Genomic DNA, 6,779 nt, shown 5'->3' on the forward strand with positions numbered 1-6,779 from the left:
TATCTATAGAAAGTTCAAGTTCAAGGACACTTTGGCCAGAAATATGTTCAAAAGGTCAAAATTGATCTACTGATGAAACATCAAAAGGAGTCTATTAGTTTGTATAGAAAGTTCAATATCGGGGACTCTTTGGCCAGAAAGGTCTTCAATAGGTCAAATATGGTCTAATATAGATTAGATGTAACATCAAAGAAGCTCATGAGGTAACATATAGGTTAATGTAACATCAAAGAAGCTCAAGAGAACACATAGTAAGATAGCCTTTGATGACTCTTGGACCAGAAATATGTTCATAAGGTCAAATTTGAACTACTGATGAAACATCAGAAGGAATGTATAAATATGAATAGAAAGTTAAAATTCAAGGACTCTCTGGCCAAAAATGTGTTCAAAAGGTCAAATATGCAGTCAATTTTGGTTGCTGTAACATCAAAAGAAGTTTATGAGATCATATAGTTAGATAGCCCTTTAATGACTTTTCAGCCAGAAATATATTCAAAAGGTCAAAATTGATCTACTGATGAAACTTCAAAGGAGTCTATTAGTTTGTATAGAAAGTTCAATATCGAGGACTCTTTGGCCAGAAATGTCTTCATCAGGGTCACATATAGTCTAATCTATGGTTGATGTAACATCAAAAGAAAATTATCATATTGTCAGATAGCCGTTTAATGACTCTTTAGCCAGAAATATGTTCAAGGTCTACTGTCTGGCTGATGAAACATCAAATCTTTTTAAACTATATAAACTTAGAGATTCATTCTGGTGTTTAAACCTACTGAACATGTCTGACCAAAGAGTACTTAAAGATTAACACCATACATAAAGATTGAATTCTTCTTATGTTATATCAGTCTGACAAAAGTCCATATTTGACCTACTGAACCTTTTTTTGGCCAAAGAGCACTCGAAACTTGAACTTTCTATACATACTCCTTCTGATGTTAAATCAGCCATACAGAGGTTCATTTTTTAACTAATGAACATAATTTTGGCCAAAGAGTCTTTGAACATTAACTTTCTATACATATTGACTCTATTGATGTTATATCAGCCTGACAAAAGTCCACATTTGACCTACTGAAAATATTTCTGGCCAAAGATTCCTTAAAGATTAATTTACTATACATTCAGATTGATTTGTTCTGATGTTATATCAGCCAGACAGCAGTCAAAATTTGAACTACTATTTGAGGCCATACTCATGGATTCCTGATGTTTTATCAGCCAGAGAGTAGTCCATATTTGACCTAGTGAACATATTTCTGGTGAAAGAGTCATCAAAGGGTAACTAACTATGTGTTCTCACAGAGTGAGACTTCTTTTGATGTTACATCAACATTGAACACATTTCTGGCCAAAGAGTGCTTGATATTGAACTTTCTATACATATAGATTTGTTCTGATGTTTCATCAGCCAGATTGTAGTCCATATTTGACCTATTGAACATATTTCTGGCAGTATAATCTATGAACTTGAACTTTCTAAACATGTTGACCCCTTCTGATGTTTTATTAGCCAGATAATAGTCCATATTTGACCTATTGAACATATTTCTAGCAAAAGAGTCCTTGAACTTGAATGTCAAGTTGATGTCCAATGGTCTATGGTCTATGGTCAACTAAGGTTGATGTAACATCAAAGAAGCTCATTAGAACGCATAGTAAGAAAGCCTTTGATGACTCCTGGGCCAGAAATATGTTCAAAAGGTCAAATTTCAACTATAAATATGTATATGTATTAATATGAATAGAAAGTTAAAATTCAAGGACTCTCTGGCCAGAAATGTGTTCAAAAGGTCAAATATGCAGTCATATTTGGTTGCTGTAACATCAAAAGAAGTTTATGAGATCAAATAGTCAGATAGCCCTTTGATGACTCTTTAGCCAGAAATATGTTCAATATGTCAAATTTTGGAATACAGTATGGCTCTTGTAACATAAGGACTCAACAATGGGTTCAATATGGCACATGTGGACTACTGTCAGGCTTATGAAACCTCAAAAGTAGTCTTTGAAGATCTATAGACAGATCAAGTTCAAAGACTGTTTGGCCAGAAATATGTTCAATAGGTAAAATTTTGGAATACTGTATGGCTCTTGTAACATCAGGACTCAATAAATGGGTTCAATATGTCACATATGGACTACTGTCTGGCTGATGAAACCTCAAAAGTAGTCTATGAGTATCTATAGAAAGTTCAAGTTCAAGGAATCTCTGGCCAAAAATTTGTTCAAAAGGTCAAATATGCAGTCATATTTGGTTACTGTAACATCAAAAGAAGTTTATGAGATCAAATAGTCAGATAGCCCTTTGATGACTCTTTAGCCAGAAATATGTTCAATATGTCAAATTTTGGAATACAGTATGGCTCTTGTAACATAAGGACTCAACAATGGGTTCAATATGGCACATATGGACTACTGTGTGGCTTATGAAACCTCAAAAGTAGTCTATGAAGATCTATAGTCAGATAGCCGTTTAATGACTCTTTAGCCAGAAATATGTTCAATAGGTCAAACTCTGGAATACTGTATGGATCTTGTAACATCAGGTCTCAATAATGGGTCTAATATGTCACATATGGACTACTGTCTGGCTTATGAAACCTCAAAAGTAGTCTAATTTTGGAATACTGTATGGCTGTAACATCAGGAGTCAATAATAGGTTCAATAGGTCAAGGTCTACTGTCTGGCTGATGAAACATCAAAATGAGTCTATGACTATGTATAAAAAGATCAAATTCAAGGACTCTTTGGCCAGAAATATTTTCATGTCAAATTTTGGAATACTGTATGGCTCTTGTAACATAATGACTCAATAATGGGTTCAATATGTCACAAATGGACTACTGTCTGGCTGATGAAACCTCAAAAGTACTCTATGAGTATCTATAGAAAGTTCAAGTTCAAGGAGTCTTTGGCCAGAAATATGTTCAAAAGGTCAAAATTGATCTACTGATGAAACATCAAAAGGAGTCTATTAGTTTGTATTGAAAGTTCAATATCGAGGTGTCTTTGGCTAGAAATGTCCTCAATAGGTCACATATGGTCTAATCTATGGTTGATGTAACATCAAAGAAGCTCATGAGAACGGATAGTAAGATTGCCTTTGATGACTCTTGGATCAGAAATATGTTCAAAAGGTCAAATTTGAACTACTGATGAAACATCAGAAGGAATGTATAAATATGAATAGAAAGTTAAAATTCAACGACTCTCTGGCCAAAAATGTGTTCAAAAGGTCAAATATGCATTACTGATGAAACACCAGAACAGTCCATATGGAAAATCAGAAGGACATATGAGTATCTATATAATGTTCAAGTTCAAGGACTCTTTGGTGAAAAATATGTTCAATAGGTCAAATTTTGGAATACTGCCTGGCTCTTGTAACATCAGGTGTCAATAATAGGTTCAATAATAGGTTCAATATGGACTACTGTCTAGCTGATGAAACCTCCAAAGTAGTCTATGAGCATCTATAGAAAGTTCAAGTTCAAGGACACTTTGGCCTGAAATGTCTTCAATAAGTCACATATGGTCTAATCTATGGTTGATCTAACATCAAAGAAGCTAATGAGAACGCATAGTAAGATAGCCTTTGATGACTCCTGGGCCAGAAATATGTTCAAAAGGTCAAAATTAATCTACTGATGAAACATCAAAAGGAGTCTATTAGTTTGTATAGAAAGTTCAATATCGAGGACTCTTTGGCCAGAAATGTCTTCAATAGGTCACATATGGTCTAATCTATGGTTACTGTAACATCAAAAGTAGTTTATGAGATCCTATAGTTAGATAACCTTTTAATGACTCTTTTGCCAGAACTATGTTCAATCGGTCAAATTTGAATCACTGATGAAACATCAGAACAGTCCATATGGAAAATCAGAAGGAGATATGAGTATCTATATAATGTTCAAGTTCAAGGACTCTTTGGCCAGAAATATGTTCAAAAGGTCAAATTTAAACTACTGATGAAACATCAGAAGCAATGTATAAATATGAATAGAAAGTTAAAATTCAAGGACTCTCTGGCCAGAAATGTGTTCAAAAGGTCAAATATGCAGTCAATTTTGGTTGCTGTAACATCAAAAGAAGTTTATGAGATCATATAGTTAGATAGCCCTTTAATGACTCTTCAGCCAGAAATATATTCAAAAGGTCAAAATTGATCTACTGATGAAACTTCAAAGGAGTCTATTAGTTTGTATAGAAAGTTCAATATCGAGGACTCTTTGGCCAGAAATGTCTTCATCAGGGTCACATATAGTCTAATCTATGGTTGATGTAACATCAAAAGAAAATTATCATATAGTCAGATAGCCGTTTAATGACTCTTTAGCCAGAAATATGTTCAATAGGTCAAGGTCTACTGTCTGGCTGATGAAACATCAAAAGGAGTCTATGAGTATGTATAAAAAGATCAAGTTCAAGGACTCTTTGGCCAGAAATATGTTCATGTCAAAATTTGGAATACTGTATGGCTCTTGTAACATAAGGACTCAATAATGGGTTCAATATGTCACATATGGACTACTGTCTGGCTGATCAAACCTCAAAATTAGTCTATGAGTATCTATAGAAAGTTCAAGTTCAAGGACACTTTGGCCAGAAATATGTTCAAAAGGTCAAAATTGATCTACTGATGAAACATCAAAAGGAGTCTATTAGTTTGTATAGAAAGTTCAATATCGGGGACTCTTTGGCCAGAAAGGTCTTCAATAGGTCAAATATGGTCTAATATAGATTAGATGTAACATCAAAGAAGCTCATGAGGTAACATATAGGTTAATGTAACATCAAAGAAGCTCAAGAGAACACATAGTAAGATAGCCTTTGATGACTCTTGGACCAGAAATATGTTCATAAGGTCAAATTTGAACTACTGATGAAACATCAGAAGGAATGTATAAATATGAATAGAAAGTTAAAATTCAAGGACTCTCTGGCCAAAAATGTGTTCAAAAGGTCAAATATGCAGTCAATTTTGGTTGCTGTAACATCAAAAGAAGTTTATGAGATCATATAGTTAGATAGCCCTTTAATGACTTTTCAGCCAGAAATATATTCAAAAGGTCAAAATTGATCTACTGATGAAACTTCAAAGGAGTCTATTAGTTTGTATAGAAAGTTCAATATCGAGGACTCTTTGGCCAGAAATGTCTTCATCAGGGTCACATATAGTCTAATCTATGGTTGATGTAACATCAAAAGAAAATTATCATATTGTCAGATAGCCGTTTAATGACTCTTTAGCCAGAAATATGTTCAAGGTCTACTGTCTGGCTGATGAAACATCAAATCTTTTTAAACTATATAAACTTAGAGATTCATTCTGGTGTTTAAACCTACTGAACATGTCTGACCAAAGAGTACTTAAAGATTAACACCATACATAAAGATTGAATTCTTCTTATGTTATATCAGTCTGACAAAAGTCCATATTTGACCTACTGAACCTTTTTTTGGCCAAAGAGCACTCGAAACTTGAACTTTCTATACATACTCCTTCTGATGTTAAATCAGCCATACAGAGGTTCATTTTTTAACTAATGAACATAATTTTGGCCAAAGAGTCTTTGAACATTAACTTTCTATACATATTGACTCTATTGATGTTATATCAGCCTGACAAAAGTCCACATTTGACCTACTGAAAATATTTCTGGCCAAAGATTCCTTAAAGATTAATTTACTATACATTCAGATTGATTTGTTCTGATGTTATATCAGCCAGACAGCAGTCAAAATTTGAACTACTATTTGAGGCCATACTCATGGATTCCTGATGTTTTATCAGCCAGAGAGTAGTCCATATTTGACCTAGTGAACATATTTCTGGTGAAAGAGTCATCAAAGGGTAACTAACTATGTGTTCTCACAGAGTGAGACTTCTTTTGATGTTACATCAACATTGAACACATTTCTGGCCAAAGAGTGCTTGATATTGAACTTTCTATACATATAGATTTGTTCTGATGTTTCATCAGCCAGATTGTAGTCCATATTTGACCTATTGAACATATTTCTGGCAGTATAATCTATGAACTTGAACTTTCTAAACATGTTGACCCCTTCTGATGTTTTATTAGCCAGATAATAGTCCATATTTGACCTATTGAACATATTTCTAGCAAAAGAGTCCTTGAACTTGAATGTCAAGTTGATGTCCAATGGTCTATGGTCTATGGTCAACTAAGGTTGATGTAACATCAAAGAAGCTCATTAGAACGCATAGTAAGAAAGCCTTTGATGACTCCTGGGCCAGAAATATGTTCAAAAGGTCAAATTTCAACTATAAATATGTATATGTATTAATATGAATAGAAAGTTAAAATTCAAGGACTCTCTGGCCAGAAATGTGTTCAAAAGGTCAAATATGCAGTCATATTTGGTTGCTGTAACATCAAAAGAAGTTTATGAGATCAAATAGTCAGATAGCCCTTTGATGACTCTTTAGCCAGAAATATGTTCAATATGTCAAATTTTGGAATACAGTATGGCTCTTGTAACATAAGGACTCAACAATGGGTTCAATATGGCACATGTGGACTACTGTCAGGCTTATGAAACCTCAAAAGTAGTCTTTGAAGATCTATAGACAGATCAAGTTCAAAGACTGTTTGGCCAGAAATATGTTCAATAGGTAAAATTTTGGAATACTGTATGGCTCTTGTAACATCAGGACTCAATAAATGGGTTCAATATGTCACATATGGACTACTGTCTGGCTGATGAAACCTCAAAAGTAGTCTATGAGTATCTATAGAAA

This window comes from Rhinichthys klamathensis, unplaced genomic scaffold (assembly GCF_029890125.1).
Source record: "Rhinichthys klamathensis goyatoka isolate OS25496 unplaced genomic scaffold, OSU_Roscu_1.1 h1tg000093l_1, whole genome shotgun sequence".
Classification (NCBI taxonomy): domain Eukaryota; kingdom Metazoa; phylum Chordata; class Actinopteri; order Cypriniformes; family Leuciscidae; genus Rhinichthys; species Rhinichthys klamathensis.